This window comes from Mastomys coucha, unplaced genomic scaffold (genome assembly GCF_008632895.1).
Source record: "Mastomys coucha isolate ucsf_1 unplaced genomic scaffold, UCSF_Mcou_1 pScaffold15, whole genome shotgun sequence".
Taxonomy (NCBI): Eukaryota; Metazoa; Chordata; class Mammalia; order Rodentia; family Muridae; genus Mastomys; species Mastomys coucha.
Window position 1 is genome coordinate 45,649,569 of NW_022196897.1, and position 16,833 is coordinate 45,666,401.

General features: G+C 41.6%; 1 protein-coding gene and 1 pseudogene across 1 annotated transcript in view; one reads left to right on the top strand and one right to left on the bottom strand.

Annotated features, from left to right (window-relative positions):
• Upp2 (uridine phosphorylase 2) overlaps positions 1 to 16,833 on the top strand; it is a 211,099-nt gene that overhangs the window by 131,589 nt on the left and 62,677 nt on the right. The window lies entirely within an intron of this gene.
• On the bottom strand, positions 14,051 to 14,964 carry LOC116090196 (annotated as a pseudogene).

Genomic DNA, 16,833 nt, shown 5'->3' on the forward strand with positions numbered 1-16,833 from the left:
GGGGGGGGGGGGGGGCAGATTAAAGGCATTTCAGTAATCTGGGGTGTGGCAGCTGGGAACTGCTGTAGAGTGAAAGATTGTTTACAGTGAGATTACAGGAACGAGAAGTAAGCATTAGTTATGTATGTGTGCACAGAAGGTCCATTACGGAATGTGAGGCTGAGCTGAGTGGTTCCATTTAGTTTCATAGTTTGGCTTTAAGAAAAAGAAATTCACTTAAGATAATCCAGCAATGAAAGATCACACACAAGCCTGGGAATGGAGGACAAGCCAAAGAAACCACCAAGAGGAGGCCTTGGAGATACACCCCTGCAGCCAAATGGCTATAGCAGGCTGGGTGTGTATTGCATTTTGTGCTCCATCAATCACAGCCCACACCGTGCAACATCCTGTCCTCTCCTGCCAAACTCCTCCCCGTTGTAAATATACTTTCTATTTCTTATACTGTAATGAGGCTATTTTGCAAATATTAAACCAATCTGTCTTCTCTCCCTGTCAAAGAATACTCTTTGTAGCCTTTACCTCTGAAACTAAGCCATGAAATATCTTTGTTGTGAGGAATCCACCAAAGAAGACCATTCAGACCTGGTTCAGGCCAGTAGGAAGTCTTTATCATCTTGCCGGTGATGTGCCAGTGACCACACTGGATGTCCCTGACCCCAGTGCAGTTTTGAGTCTTTCTTAGGGTCAGCTTTTAAGCATAAAAGCTACATCCTGGCTTGGCACACCTCAGCTGGTGAGAACAGTTAGTCAGAATCAGAACTATAGAAGCCAAGAAAACAAGGTTAGTACATTTAGGGATTTGCCCATAATTTGGCGGGTATTGCTGCCTATGTACTAGGTTCTAAGGGCTGAATAGTACTTCTATCCTGGCCTCAGTTGTGCTAAGGACTGGGGACCTACTAAGGCATTGGGGCATGTTACACCCTGTCCTATGAGTGAATAATGAACATAGAAAGGCTCAAGTGGGAGAGATTTCTAAATCCACTTTAGATTTGCTGAAACTAACGTGTGAGGCCAGATGACAAAGCTCCTCCTGGGTTGCAGAGATGACATAGCCAGCATAGTAAAATCAGAAGGTTTACTTATAGATACTATATTTCAGGAGAAAGGAAGGAGAGCCCTGCCCCTTTTCATCTAGAATGATCTGAAAAAGAGGCAGTAATGGAAGACACACCTTTGTTGTCCTATGCCACCCCAAAACCAAACTTCAAGGGAAGTGGGTAGCTTTAGTAACATTCAGGCAGCTTGGATATGTAAGGTGCACAGTGATGTTCTGTATTCTACAGAGAGGACTCAGGAACCCAGGGAGGACTCAGGAGAGTCACCATTTCTCATCTTGTTCTGTGCAGTTATCTTCATCAAAGTAGCCTGGTGCTATGCAGAGATAAGATAGACCTGCTGTCTCAGTTCTTCCGTTCTGTGTTTGGCCCTCCAGTGATGAGTGTTCAGAATGAAAGACCCTTGAAGTTTTGTGAGCATGAGAATTTTGATGCTGAGAAAACGGAGTGTCACAGACCTTTAGGAGAAATCTATTCAAGCAAATGGCACGGGGCTGTATGAATCAAGGAGAACCACCAGCTCCTGTTCCAGCTGCCAATGGCCAGATCAAGTGATACCAGCTGCCAGTAGCAGCTGTGTCCATGGGGCCAGCTGTGACCTGGATTTCATGGACACATAGTTGTGGAGAGTAGAGGAGACAAAGGATACTGTTTCATTTCGAGGTCACTCCCCATCAAAACACAAGGACACACCAGTTCCATCTGCCCCCAAAGTCTCAGAGGCTACGTTGTAACTAAAAAAGTCTAAACCACAAATAATTATATCTGAAAGAATGTCAAAATTATTGCTTCAAACTAAGAAGGGCCTGGTATTCTATTTTATGTTAGGTTTTTGTTGTTGTTTTTGTTGTTGTTGTTGTTGTTACTAGGCGGACAGGATGGAGATCAAAGTAACTATCACTAGAAGGAAGTGTCTATATTTCTCTGAGTGCTGAAGTTACACTTTAACTACTTTCCTCACTCTGCTGTCACAGTGTGTGCTTGCTCAGAGTTTCCATTTCCTAAGAACCACCCTTGGCTAGGGTCCAGCACAACTTCCCAGCCAAGTTTCTGACTGTTTTTGAAAACTCCACCTACAACTTCTTTTCATGCTGCTAAACCTCGGACTTACGCATGGGTAGTTTGCTCCAGGTCTCCCCAGTCAGAGACACCACAGAGTCCCACTGCCCCATCGCTTTTGTTTTGTTTTTCCTGTGTTGTTTGGATTGGAATTGGACTTTATAATGGAATGGAGTTCTATACAAGGGGGTTTTTAGGGAAGAGTCTGAGGTGTGTACATTGATAGAACAGTCGATATTTTACTTAGTTTTATCTTTGATGTCATGGCTGAAAGAGAGCTAGGAAAAGTTGCTTCTTTGTAAATCAAAGTATTCTCTTTTGACACAGTCCATACCTAGAACCACTCCAACAGGCTCTCAAATTGTGATTTGCTCTCCCTACCACCTAAAAAGAGGAGTATGATGAATCAGGATAAGTCACTTATTCTTAATCACAATTTCATTAAAGTTAACAAAACTTTGCCATTATGTATTATGAAAAAGTAGACTTAGTTGTCCCCCAAAATTTCAATATATATTGAAACACAGCCATGAAAAGTATTGTTCTCCTCTGAAAACTCAGAAGGCACTGCCCTGCCATTAGTGGTCTGTCTGGGTGATATGCATGTAAATTAACTGTTATATTTCATGCATTTCTGAGGGTTCTGGTTGGTAGTGTAAATTGGTTTACACTGGAACGCTTATTCTGAGATACATTCCATTCAAAAGCAACTGTTTTATCTTCCCACCTTAGAACCATCTTCCATGCAATCATTGCAGGGATGTTGAGGGTCTCTTACTAAGAACCAACAGGAAAGACCATTCTAAGCAATGCATATTTCTACAAGCCAGCCCAAAGCCCCTGACCTTAGAGTGTATTACAGAGACAGCTCCCAACTTGCTCATTTGTCTAACGCAGCATGAGTTTAAAACCTGCCTTTTTCTCACATGCATGCCGGTGGCAAGAGAAACACTGCTGTGAGGAGTTGGTGATGGCATTCATTTTAAACCTCAGTCCTGCTCTTTACTCAAAAGTAGGACATGGGTTTGACAGGTTCCAGTGAAAACAGGAAAGTGCGGAATCCTTCCTCTCTAGGTAGGAATACTAACAGGGGTTTGGAATCTGTTGACTTTTGGGGGTGGGGGTGGGAAATCAACCAGTAGGCTTCAAAGATTAGAAATGAGATCCTTTGGAATCTCAGCTTAATCGGATGTGAAATAATTTAAAAATCTTTAAAAGTATAACCAGTAAAACCAGGCCCTCCTTTTAAAAAGCATAGCCTTCACTTCTTAGCTATTTATTTTATTGGCATATATTATTTGTACATAATTACACAGCAATGGTTTTGTCATGGTGCTTGCTTTCATGCTTGTCCTCCCTGTGTTTTGGCCCCATTTGCTCCCTGCTTGTACTGAAAGTATTTTACCCCCCCCCACCCCAGCCCTCTCTCCAGCAGCAGCGCCTCCCTTTGTATTTTCCTCAGTGCTCTCCTGTCTATGCAGGCTTTGCTTCCGTGGCTGTAGAACCATGGGCTACAGCTGCAAGACTGTGTCCCATTGGTCTACCTTGTTCTCCAGCTCCCAAATTCCCCCTCCTTCTCTTCTGTATGTGTAGAATGGTTAGCACACTTGTGTGTTCCCATCAAATCCCTCCCCCCAGAGCTCAGGGAATCCTGCAGAAGAAGCACTTGAAAGACTGTAAGAGTCACAGGTGATAGAGGACACCCAGAGAACAAGGCCTCTGAACCCATTAAACAAGGTGCATATGAGCACAGAGACTGAAGCAGCAAGCATGGGGCTTACATATGTCTACACTAGGGTTCTCTGTGTATATGTATATATTAGTATATATACTAATATATATGTGTGTATATATACATATATATACATATACATATATGTATATATATATATATATATATATATATATATATATATATATATATATATATATATATATATATATATTAGTATTTTTATGGGACTCCTGCCTGTGAGAACTAGTGGGCCTCTGACTTTTGTGGCTGTAATTGGGACTCTTTTTCTCCCAGTGGGTTGCCATGCTCAACTTTGATCTTATTATACTTTATTTTGTCATGTTGGTTGTTCTTTCTTAGAAGCCTGTTCTTTTCTAATGAGAGAGAGAAGGGGAGTAGACCCAGAGAGGAGTGTAGATGGAGAAGAACTGGGAGGAGCAGAGGAAGGGGAAGCTATAATCAGCAAACTGTATGAGAAAAAAAATATTTATTAAAAGAAGGAAAACCCCTTCCATTCACATTAGCTTAAAAAAACAAATCCCAAGAATAAACCTAACCAAAAAGGTGAAGGCTCTCTACAATGGAAACTTTAAAATACTGAGGAAAGAAATGAAGAAGACACCAGGACATGGCAAGGCTCCCATGCTCATAGATCAGCAGAATTAATATGTTGAGTATGGCTGTGTTACCAAGAAGCAATTCACAAATTCAATGCATTTATTACCAAAATTTGGATGACCATCTTCCCCAAAGTAGAAAAACAAAAACCCTATAATTTATATAGAAATGCAAAAGATCTTGAATAATCAGAACATTTCTAAATAGAGCAATACTGGAAGTACTGCAATCACAAATCTCAAGTTTTACTACGGAGCCATAGCACCACAAAGTCAGCCTGGTATGGGCATAATGCCAGATGCAAGCATCAGTGAAATAGAATAGAGAACCCAGAAATAAACCCACACAGCCATAGTCACCTTAATCTTTGACAAAGCTGTCAAACACATACACTGGGAAAGAGACTGTAAGAATTGGTACTGTGAAAAAAGAGGAAGCATGAAACCAAGTGGACTCACTCTGTGGAAAACCCAGTGGGCCAAAGACTTTTATGTAAGAACTGAAACTTGGGCCATGCAAGAAGAAACACAGGCAAAACACTTCAGGTTACAGGCACAGGCAAGGGCTTTTTGAAAAGGAACCCAGTAAATTCAGAAGGATTGAAAAATGGGATTACGTGAAATTTAAAACTTCTACACAACAAAGGAAACAACTGCAAAAAGAGAAAGCCTTCAAAATGGGAGAAACTCTGTTACTCACGATTGATATCTGAATTCTATAAAGAACTCAAAAGAAATTAAACAGCAAACCCACATATTATCTAATCGATAAGTATAGTGATGAATTGAATGGACAGTTCTCTACACAAGGAATAAAAATGCCAATAATTATCCAAAAAAATAGCCAACATTCTTAGCTATCAGAGAAATGCAAATTAAAACCACATCAGAGATCCCATCAACACTGGTCAGAGTGATTATCATCAAAAACAATAAATTATAACAAATATTGGTGAGGGTATAGGAAAAAGGAACTTTATACTGTGGGTGGGGATGTGAAGAGGTACAACCATCATGAAAATCAGAATACAAATTGTCAGAGGATAAAAAAGTTGATCTAACCTATGACCCAGCTACACCACTTCTGAGTATAAACCTGAAAGGCTCTACATCAACATATAAAAGGAATATTTCCCACTCGTATTTATCACTGTGTGATAATACAGTGATGAGTGAATAAATCCACATGGTTCAGATACACAAGGTTGTCTCCTGCCATAGTGAAGAATAAAATGTGCTTCACAAGAAGACAGACGGAACTGAAGACCATCATGTCCAGCAATCACATTTTCTCTTACACATAGAGTCTAGATTTAAATATATGCCTACATATGCATGTGTATTACATTTGTCATAATATGAAAGTGGAAGAGGGGTTAAGAAAAAAAGAGGAAGAGATCTAAAGGTACAGTGGAGGGAACAAGGGATAGTATTGGGGTGGGAAAGAGGGAAAATACTGAGTGCTTTCTCTCATACACACACATACTCCACATATGATATATGCCACATATCCCAAACATCGTATAACATCACATCACAAAACATGATGGGCACTATTTGTGGAGAGGAATAGGACCATTAGGGAGGGATGTGGGAATGCAAAAAGCCCTTGTTGCTTTCTGAGATGGAGTAACTACAGCTCAGGTACAGCTGGCAACTGCTTTGGATAGAGCATCAAATGACCCATTGCAGGCCCAGCTTACTCTCTCCAGCCTGCAAATCTTCCTTATTAGCTTTCCTAAAGTCTAGCAGACACCTCTCCTACCTCAGCCCTAATTCATTAGGGCTTCTTATGCTCCCAGAACAACTTAAGGGCTAAGGTGAGAGGGAGTACATAGATGAAACAGAGTAGAGGGTTGAGTTAGGGACAAACAAAAGGCTGGAACCTCTGAGAGCCATAGCTAGATGCTCAGCCGGAGAGAGGGAGAGATTGGATTAGGTTGCTTGGCAGCTCCTCAACACCTAATCTGTACCAGGCACATAGCCATTGTGGGCATGGAAGAAGCAAGAACACAGGTCTGCACCATCTTCTCAGAGCTGCACTCTGGCTGGAGGGGATATGTAGGTTTGAGGAGTTAGCTTGGAGCAAGCCCATGGTAGGCTGGCCATTGGGCAAACCTTGGGAACAAGGAATTTCTAGAGGGGGGAATCACTTTCTGAGTGGGTCATGAAGAGCACTGGAGAATAAAAGACTAAGTGTTTCCCACTGGTCTTTCCTCTGAACATCAGCCTCATTTTATGTGGGTCTTCCATGTGAGTGAAAGAAGTGTGTAAAGAACATTAAAGAGCCACAACTCACTGACCCTCCAAGGCCTGCTTCTGTCTTTAGCAATATTCTTTCTTTCCAGAGACCTACCATTTGTGTGGCTGGAAAAGGAAGAAGTGAAAAGTCCCCTAGTGTGGTGTGCCAATTTTAACTTGTCCTTTTGGAACTCTGTCATCTTGAGCCCCCAGCAGCTCTGAGTACCAACACCAGAGCACACAAAACTGGGGTGATTAATGTTCTATTATAGGAAGGAGGGGAGTTTAAGAGGAAGGGAGCTTACCAGCTACACCCTATGACTTAACTCTCCTCCATATATACAGGTGTTTAGCAGCTGGCTGAGGGTGGGTGAAGAACATGGTATAAGGAAGGAGACATTTTCTTAGATGGTGTAGCCCCTCTTAAGTTGCCCATGCTTCTCTAGATAACTGAAGTTAAATGCACTGGCTCACCAAGCTAGACTGCATGGGATTGTTACCCTGATCTGGTGCTGATGCTCTGTCTTGTGTGAATAGGTATTTTTCATGTGGTCCCAAGAAAAGTTAATATGATACCTAGCATTCCGCATCTCAGCTAAGCAAGGAGAGAATGGATGAGTCCCTGTCTGTCTCTTCTTTGTCCACTGTAGTATCTCTTCTTCGCTAAACAGCCGTGTTGTTGCCATGGACTCTGACCATTTAGGTATCTCCAGTGCAGCATCAGACATCACAGCTTGTTAACCGTTGGACTCTACAGAAGGCTCACTAGAAGATTTCTAGCAAGGAACTACACTTGAATATAATGGTTGACTCTGGGTCTGTGTCTCCAAAGAGAGACATAGAATGTAAAGTAAGATCCAAGCAAGAGACTGACCTGACATCCATCTCTCTGATGCTGAGCACTGAGACAGAAGTAGAGAGTCTAGGGATTTGCATAGGTAGGGGTGACATTCTCAAAGCCCAAGTACCCAGTAAATAAAAACATCTCTATTACCAAAGTTTTTTTCTTCCTTTACTCTAAATTGTTCTCAGGTGCATTGAAAGCCAGAGGACACCAGGTTTTATGTCACCCTGTCTTCTGATTTGCCTTCATGTAACCCTCTTCCTCCCCCAACCCCCTCCCCCCCCCCGTTTGTGACTCAGCATTTATTAGCAGCTGTCTGGGTCTTCAGCCTCCTTTCCTTTCAGGGAGTCATGCACTTGCCCCTTTCTCTTTTTGTGAACAGCAGGTGCATGGAAGTCACATTGGAGGAGAACAGGCTGTAGCAATCAAGTAGATATTCTCCATGGGCAGCAGGAGAGTAGGCAGCATAATGAAATCAGGACTTTGGGATCAAGGACCACTTTAAAGACCTTAGTCCACAGTAAAGCAGTTAGTCAGCTCTCGTTTGGGATTCTAAGGGGAACGGGGAGTATTACCCGGGGAGAGGACTTTTTGTAAGTGGTTCACATTAGTTCCTTATGATCACATATTAGAATTCAAATCCAATGTTTGTTTAAAGCCTAAACCCTGCTGACAACTTTCCTTTGGAAAAGGCTTGAACAGAATGGCTTGATGTGATTTTATTTATGAGAGCTAACTCGGCCGATTGCAATTTGAAAGAAAAGTTCCCTTGGCTCCCAGTTTTTTCTGTCACCGCAATGATCCATTATTTGATTTCTAATAGTCAATCTCTCTGATGGTCTCAGTCTTACTTTTCTTTCATCCTTTTTCCTTAAAAATAATAAGTCTAGCAGGCAGTCCTCAAGTGGGCGGAGTTTTATTCCTCATTCTAGATGCACATATTTAACTTGTTTGGTTCAAGATATTCCTAAGAAATAAACACCTTTACAAACCAAGGTTCTCTATGCACACATTTTGACTAGACATAGTAAACATGTTATTCTTTGCCTTCTGCATTATTAAGATACCATGAGAGGCAGCAGAGCATTTGTTAAAAGCAAAGGGTCTGAAGACTGAGCAAGGCCTAGTTGGGCACCCAGTTGTTCTCACGGTTACTTGGCTTAGGAAAGTGGTTCTCAACCTGTGGATTAGGCAACCCTTTCACAGGGGTTGCCCAAAACCATAAGGAAATGCAGATATTTACAATATGATTCATAACAGTAGCAAAATTACAGTTGTGGAGTAACAACAAAAATAAATTTATGGTTGGGGGTCACCACAACATGAGGAATTGTACTGAAGGGTCACAGCATTAGGAAGGTAGAGAGACACTGGCTTAGAGTCTTTCTTTCTCATACACAGTTCTAGCCTGTATTTATTATATTTTATAATATGGTAAGAGATGAACACCTCCATCAACTCCGACCACCAGATTTCTGTCTCTAAAGTGAGCTTTGCAATGAAAAGGGTCTGGCTTTTATTGAGTGGGCAATAAGGACAAAACTCATTGTTCAAAGAATAATTTTCGAATGAACCTCTGTTTGCTGCTATCAAGTGTGACTGTGGCCTCTGTGGTAGGTGGGAGTTATTACCAGACAATACAATTGATGACAAATTAGGAACATTCATTGAAAAAAAAAAACATTCCAGGGATATAGGTAATCTTTCATTGTATAACAGCCTGATCTGTCCAATTTTCCTATAGGGGAAATTAGAAATCCGGAGAGGATTTTATACACTTTATGATGAAATCAACTTTAGTGGTCACTTATATTATGAACTTGTTTGGGACCAAGCCTGACAGTGTTGTGCTGAAGGCCTACTGAGGAACAGGTCTTGTTGAGTCTAAACTATTGGACGGAATATTAAAAAATAAATAAGCAAATTTACTTGAGAGAACATTAAAAAAAAACTATGATACTACACCAAATCTAAGACTATTCAGATGCATCTCATTGAGTGAGCATCCCTCCCCAGATGGGGAAACTCTCATGTCTAGTTCATCGAGGGAAAAATGTAAATTACAAAATGTAGTACATTGTATAGATGGTCCAGCACCCTCTTGTGATAAATCTGATGACTTTTTACCTGGTCCAAGAGGCCTTTTAAGTAAATGGCTTGTCACTCCACAGTGGATGAGACATCAAGCCACACACATACTAAACTAGAGGCAAGACATTCAGAATTAGTAAACAACAAAAAATATTTATGGTCTGTATATGTCCAAAATATTATATAGGGTATACTCCTACTAAAATATGGTCATTGTGTACCTAGTATTCTAACAATAACAACAACAACAACAAAACAGTATCCTATATTTTATTCTGTAACTCCAGAGGAGAGGTAATGGACACATGCTAAAAGGGTGAAGAAATTGTAGTCCATCAATAAATTTAGAATCCAGTGAAGTTTGAGAACTCCTCTTAAAGAGGAAAAAAAACTTATCTCACTTATTCCTTTTATTGGATGACATAATAGTACAAAGTGTGACAGTTTAGAAACCAAGATGTCTGTAAACCAGGAAACAATTCAATTCCCAAGAACAGGGCTGAAAATTACCTTATCTGTACTAGCTATTGCCTAGAGAAGGTGGATCTTACATTCTCAATAGACAGTGTCCTGTAAGAGTGGGCACTTCTTATATGGGTACCTAAAAACAGACCTGGGAACAACTTCAGTGACTGTATTAGCTCTGTTACTGTCATCAGATCACTAATATCTTTGGGCCTCTATGCCTTGTTGGAATGCTTTATTGCATTGACTGTTATTTATAAGATTTACTATAGTTAGTGAATGGCTGATTGGTTCTCACTGGCATTTTGTTACTCTTTCACATGGCAGGAGATTGAACCCAGGCCCCCGTGCATGCTAGGTAAGAGCTGTACCAACTAAGCTTTATTCCTAACACTTATCCATCAGTATTAGCTTCTCCTAGAACAGAAGCTGGTAGGTATTTTCTAGAGACTTGCAAATAGTAAATATCTTCAAGCTTGATGGGCTTAAAGTCTTAGAACTCTGAACTCTGCCATTGTCATATAAATGCAGCCGTGGAAATGCATAAAGGGATGAACTTGACTCTGTTCCAGTAAGCTTAGCTACGCAAGACAAACAATGGGTCAGGTTTGACTTTGGGACTGTGGTATGCTGGTCCTTGATTGAAAGGAAGAGTTCTACAAACTCTTCACCTTGGGGAAGCCCAGGGAATCAGGACTACAGTGTCCCAGAGCTGGTGAGTAAGCAGAATTTAATGACTTTCTGGTAGAAGATGGATAGGGTACAGAGATAAGAGAGTGATAGAAGTCCTGGATACAGCACTGGGTAGTTTTTATCAGTTTGACACAAACCTAGACATATCTGGAAAGAGGGAATCTCAACTGAGGAACCACCTCCAACAGACTGGTCTGTGAGCATGACTATGGGAGAGGCTCTCAATTGCTCATTAATATAGAAGGGCCCAGCCCAATGTAGACGGTGTTCTCCCTGGGCAGGTGGTCTTGGGCTTTCTAAGAAAGGTAGCCCAAGGGAGCAGCCCAGGAGCAGCATTCCTTGTTTGGTTTCTGTTTCCAGCCTTGACTTCTCAGTGATGATTTCTAGCCCTGTGAGCCAAGCAGACCATTTCCTCTGCAGGTTGCTTTCAGTCAGTGTTTTATTACAGCAACAGAAACCAAGCTAGAACAGATGGTGGTTCTAAGACAGAATCCTAATAGCTAAAAGATTTTTAATGTGCATTTTTGGCTTTTTTTATACAATAGATTTTATTGTATTCTTTCTCCTTTCCCAAGTCCTCCCAGATCCTCCCTTCCATACTCATCCTACTTCATATTCTTTCTCTTACTCCAAAAGACATCAAAACAAAACAAAACAAAACCTGCACAAAAGAACATGGAGTCTATTTTGTGTTGGCCTACTATTTCTAGGCATGGAAGTAGAGTGTAGTTGATATACCCAGTATCACTTTGTTGGAGAGAAGTGATTTTCTCTCTCCCAGCAGGTATCAACTGCAAATAACTTCTTTCTTAGGAGTGGGATGTTGTACCCACTCTCCCTTTTCCATGATGGAATTTTGTCTGGCTTGACCTTGTGTGGGATCTTGTGTGTGCTATCACAGTTTCTGTGAGTTCATATGTACCTCTGCTCAATTATAATCCAGAAGATGCTATTTCCTTGGTGCCATCTACCACCTTGACCTCTTACAATTTTTCTACTCTCGCTTTACACAAAGATCACTAGACCTTGAGGGGAAAGAACTTAATAAAGTCATCCCAGTTAGGCCTGATTGCTCCAGTCTCTTATTCACTGAATGTTGTCCAGTTGAAGGTCTCTGTATTAATTACCATCTACTACAAACAGGAGCTTCTCTGCTAAGGGCTAAGTGATGTCTTGATCTATGGGTATATCAGTATGTCATCAAAAGTTATTTTATCATTATGTTCATTTAGCAGAATAAGATTAGTAGGTTCTCTCCTAGCCTATTACCAATCCTCAGGTTTGTGGCTATGCTAGAAGTGCCCTAGTATGAGTTCTATCTCATAACGTATGCTTTTATCCATTTTCTTTTATCATCCCAAACATGGTTGGTTACTCCTATAACATGTGTGCCACTACTGCACTAGCAAACCTTTCAGGCAGGTTGTGCACTGTAGGTCACAGGATTTGTGGCTATTAAGTGGGTGATATTGATGATTACCTTTCTCCTCCACTAGTATGTAGATTAACTTCCAGCACCATAAATGCTACTCAATAGGGATGGAGCTTCTAGTTGGGTATCAGATCAACTTCTTCACATTTGATGACAAAGAAAGTGCTGTCTTCAGCATTAGGGCCTTACTGTAACCACTATCCTTAGAAATAGTCTGTAGTTTTGGGGTATTGTCTATGGGAGTCTTTTGGCTGACAATTCAACAAGATGTAATGTATTACTAATACTGGGGGACTTTTCTTGGTTGCATAAGATGCCTAGTCAGAGCATTGCCTTCCTCATTATTTGGTAGCTTCATTTAAATTCCTTTCATATATGTAAATATATTAGAAAATGTCTACAGTAGTAGGTTTACACATGGTTTTTCAAATTTTCTTGAGTTAGTTGCCTTTCTCTGTATTTCTTCCTTTACCCTGCCCTCCTCTATCTAGATGATCCAAGACTGTGAAAATAGAATATAGTGCCTTAAAGAAGAAACTAGAATAGGAGGAAAATTATTTTAAATGTATGTGTCTATGTGTATGTTCTGTGCTATGTGTGTGTGTGTGTATGTATGTTGAGCCATCTCTCCAATTTCCAATTATCTTTTAAGAACCTCTGATTCTCAGAATATCTAAGAAAGATATACTCTCTAACAGAATCCTAAGAACGAGAGCTATGTTTTATGGGTTTTTATAATATCTAGTATATGTGAAGGCTTTCTCATGTGTTGCTCAGTTTGCCAAGGACTTTATTGATGTAGATCATCTAATATATACCTAATTCTCAAAGAACTGGCCTTTTGACTCTTCACCTCATAGATGAAGACACAGACTTAGAGAAAACCAGGGTAAAGAGATATTCAGAGTTCAGATCCAGGGGTCTTCTCATAGAAGGCCTGGCCCACGTACAAACTTTTATTCAGTACTGTCATGGGTTAACTTTGACATCAACTTGCCATAAATCAGAATTATCTGTGTAGGGAGCCTCTGCTGAAGAAACATCCTGATTGCCTGAATTGGTGTGGAGAAACCCACCCTGATTGTGGATGGCACCTTCTGGTAGCAGTCCAGGTGAGAAAAGGCATGGCAGAAAGAAGCTATCTCTCTGTTTGCTTGCTTAGCCTTTCTTCTTGCTGCCAAGCTGACTTGTTCTCCTGCTGATGCCACTAATTCCTTCATCTAGTGTTTGCAGGCTTCCATTGTGGCCTAAGGACCCGTGGAATCCTAGGAAACTTCCTGGTTTCTGGCAACAGATTGGTACTGCTGAGGTGCCCAGCTTTGTGTGACTACTGGATTGTCAGCAGTGAGAGACAGCCACTGTGGCACCACTCTGACAGTAGAGACATCTTGCCACTGGCAGGTTGTCAGCCTTGGATGTGATTCAGCTGCTATCATTATATTGGCATAAGCTGTATGTATTCATGAATACATTCAGGTAGACACACTCATTCTGCTGGTTCTGTTCCTCTAGAGAACACTGACTAACACAAGTTCCATCCCATAGCATTTGCACAACAAACACATGAATGAATAAATGCAGGTGTTTTAAAAAATAAAACAGCACTCTACAGTGAGTATTTGTCCTTCACTACAACTATCAACCTATTCAAAGCCAGCCAGAGATGCTCCAAAGCTACTTTCCCAGAAAATAAGAGCATTTTTACCCCTGGATTGCTCAGTCATTCACATTCCTTAGTGGTATGTGAGACTTTTTTTTTTTTTCAGCTTTTAGGAACTTTATTTTCCTTCCACCTTTCCCTCTGCTCAGGTGTCTGCAGGAGTTCAGGACCACTCAATGGTGGCTCCAACCCACTTGGTGGCCTGTGCTGTGGGAGCTACTGACCAGTCCTCAGTGGTTGGCTGTGCACTCCAGTCTTCCATCGGGAACTGCTGGATGGGCACAGAGGGTACTTGTACACCCTCAGACCAGTCAGCGACCTCAGGCTGAGCAGCAGTGAACTCAGGAGCTGGTGCGGTCCATTCGCCCTGGAACTCCTCCTTGGTCACAGCCTTCTCCGCAGCAGCCTGCTCCTCCTTCTCAATCTCCTCTGGGTCTCTGTAGAAGTAAAGATCAGGCATAACCTCGCATGGGTGCTCACGGGAGATAGTACCTCGCATGCGGAGTACTTCCCTGGCCAGCATCCACCACATCAGACCCACTGAGTGAGATCTCTTGTTGTTGCATGGGATGGCAATGTCCACATAGCGCAGAGGAGAATCTGTGTTACACAGAGCAATGGTGGGCAGGTTGACATAAGAGGCCTCCGTGAGGGGCTGGTGGTCCGCCCTGGGATCAGTCACCACTAGAAGCCGTGGCTCCCTGAAGGCTACTTGGATCTGGTTAGTGAAGGTCCCAGGTGTGAAGCGGCTGGCAATAGGAGTGGCGCCTGTGGCAGCAGCAAACTTGAGCACAGCTCGCTGGCCAGTGTTCCTGGAGGAGATGACACTGACATCAGCAGGGTTCTCAATGGCAACAATAGCTCGAGCTGCGAGCAACAGCTTCTCCCAGGTCCTCTTTAGATTGATGATGTAGATACCATCACTCTTCCTTTTGTAGATGTATTGCTCCATCTGAAAGTCAAGATTGGTGCCACCTAAGTGGGTTCCTGCAGCAAGGAATTTGAGGACATCTTCCTCCTTCATTTGCAGGACGTCAAGGCCTCCGGACATTGTGTAAGTTTCCCTATAAGTTACAACGGGAATTAAGAACAACGCTGTATAGAGCCGTCCCCGGGTAGCACAGGAAAAAAGCGGTATGTGAGACTTTTATCTTTTGCAATTCACACCTAGGGAGAAAGGTGGATTAGTTACTTTTTGTGGTTCTGTATTGTTGTGGCCAAGGCAACGCATAGAAGGAAGACTTTATTGGGGCTTATGGTTCCAAACGGATGGATGAGAGTCCATCATAGAAGCAAGGCATCGCATCAGGTAACCATGGCCAGCAGCACAAGAAGCTGAGAATTCACATGCTTAAGTGTAAGCACAAAGCAGGGAAAGCAAACTGGAAGTAGGGGGAGCCTTCCAGTTCTCAGAGTCCACCTCCAGGGAAGTCCTAACCTCTCTAAGGCCACACCTCCTTAACACCAACTGGGATCAAGCATCCAAATACCAGAGCCTATGGAGACATTTTTTCATTTAAGTCACCACAGAAGCAATGAACAGATTATAGACCTTCGTAATCAGAGGTCAAAATAGTGAAGAGGACAGTGCAGGAGTATTTCCAGAAAAGGGACAGTGTAACTGAGGGTTGCAAATGTTATTACATTTCACTCTGACATAGAAATAGTAGTAACTTTAGATTGAAAAATCTACATATTTGCCAAAAGAGGAAAAAAGAAAAATGCAGGCATATTAGAAACAAGGTCATGTTTTCTTCCTTCCTTCCTTCCTTCTTTCATTCTTTCAAATAAAATCTTCACGCTACTTTATAGCACAAGGGTTTGCTGAAAATGAAATCTTGCATCTTTTGGTCCTATTGCAAAGAATCACAGGCTTTGTATATTGAAAGTCATTCCCCTGTGGTATTGTGAGATTGTGCTGAAATTGCTGTCATGGGCCGTGGGGAGGAGCTTGGCTGGTAAAACAGGAGCAGTACTTCAGATGCCGTGGCTGCTGAGCAAAGGTGCGGGTGTGCTCCCTGGGTAATTTGCTGCACAACACCCTTTTCCACCCAGTGTTTAGACTCCTCTCCAGAAACATCCCTAATATTTTATTCAGTTCTTCTCATCCTCATGAGTATCCAATGATTTGTATATGGAAGGGACAGTATTGTAAGTTAGTTATGTCACACTAATTAATTTTTCCAAGACAAAAGTCAAATTCTGCTTCAATATAAACCCATAGAATTTAACATGTTGACAATTTTTAAAAGACCCTTACCTAATTAATTAATTAATTAGTTAATCATAGTGGGTCTCAGATGCATGCTATGGAATGGATATGGAGGTCAGAGGGCAACTTGTAGGACTTGGTTCTCTCTGTCCACCATGTGGGCCTCTGGCATGGAACTTGGGTCATCATCAGGCTTGGAGGAAAGTGACGTCAGCCACTGTGCCATCTTGCCCACCCCTTCTCACCCACTTTAAATGTGTCATTAAGTACATGCCGTGAACTAGCACCACCATCTTCCTCTAGGACTCTTTTCATCTTGTATATCTGAACTCTGTGTCCATGAAACATTAACTCTCTCTGGTCCTTGACAGTCACCATTCTATTTCCCATTAGTTGTACTATTGACAGAGTGCATAGAAATGGAATCATTAAATAGTTTTCCTTTTATGACTGGTTTGCTTCACTCATATATCTTCAAAGAATCCCACTTGAAGCTATCCATCTATGCTGTAGTGTGTTGAAAAAGCCTTCTCTTTTAAGCCAAATAACATTTCATTGTGGAATTAATTAATTAACTAATTGTGGTATTAAGTCACATTTTATTCATCCCTTTGTCAGTCAAGGGACATTTAGATTGCTGTTGGCTTTTTTTTTCTGGCCCTTATGAATATTGATACTCTGGTCATGGCTCAGAATAATTCATTTTATGTGACTCCAGGTTGG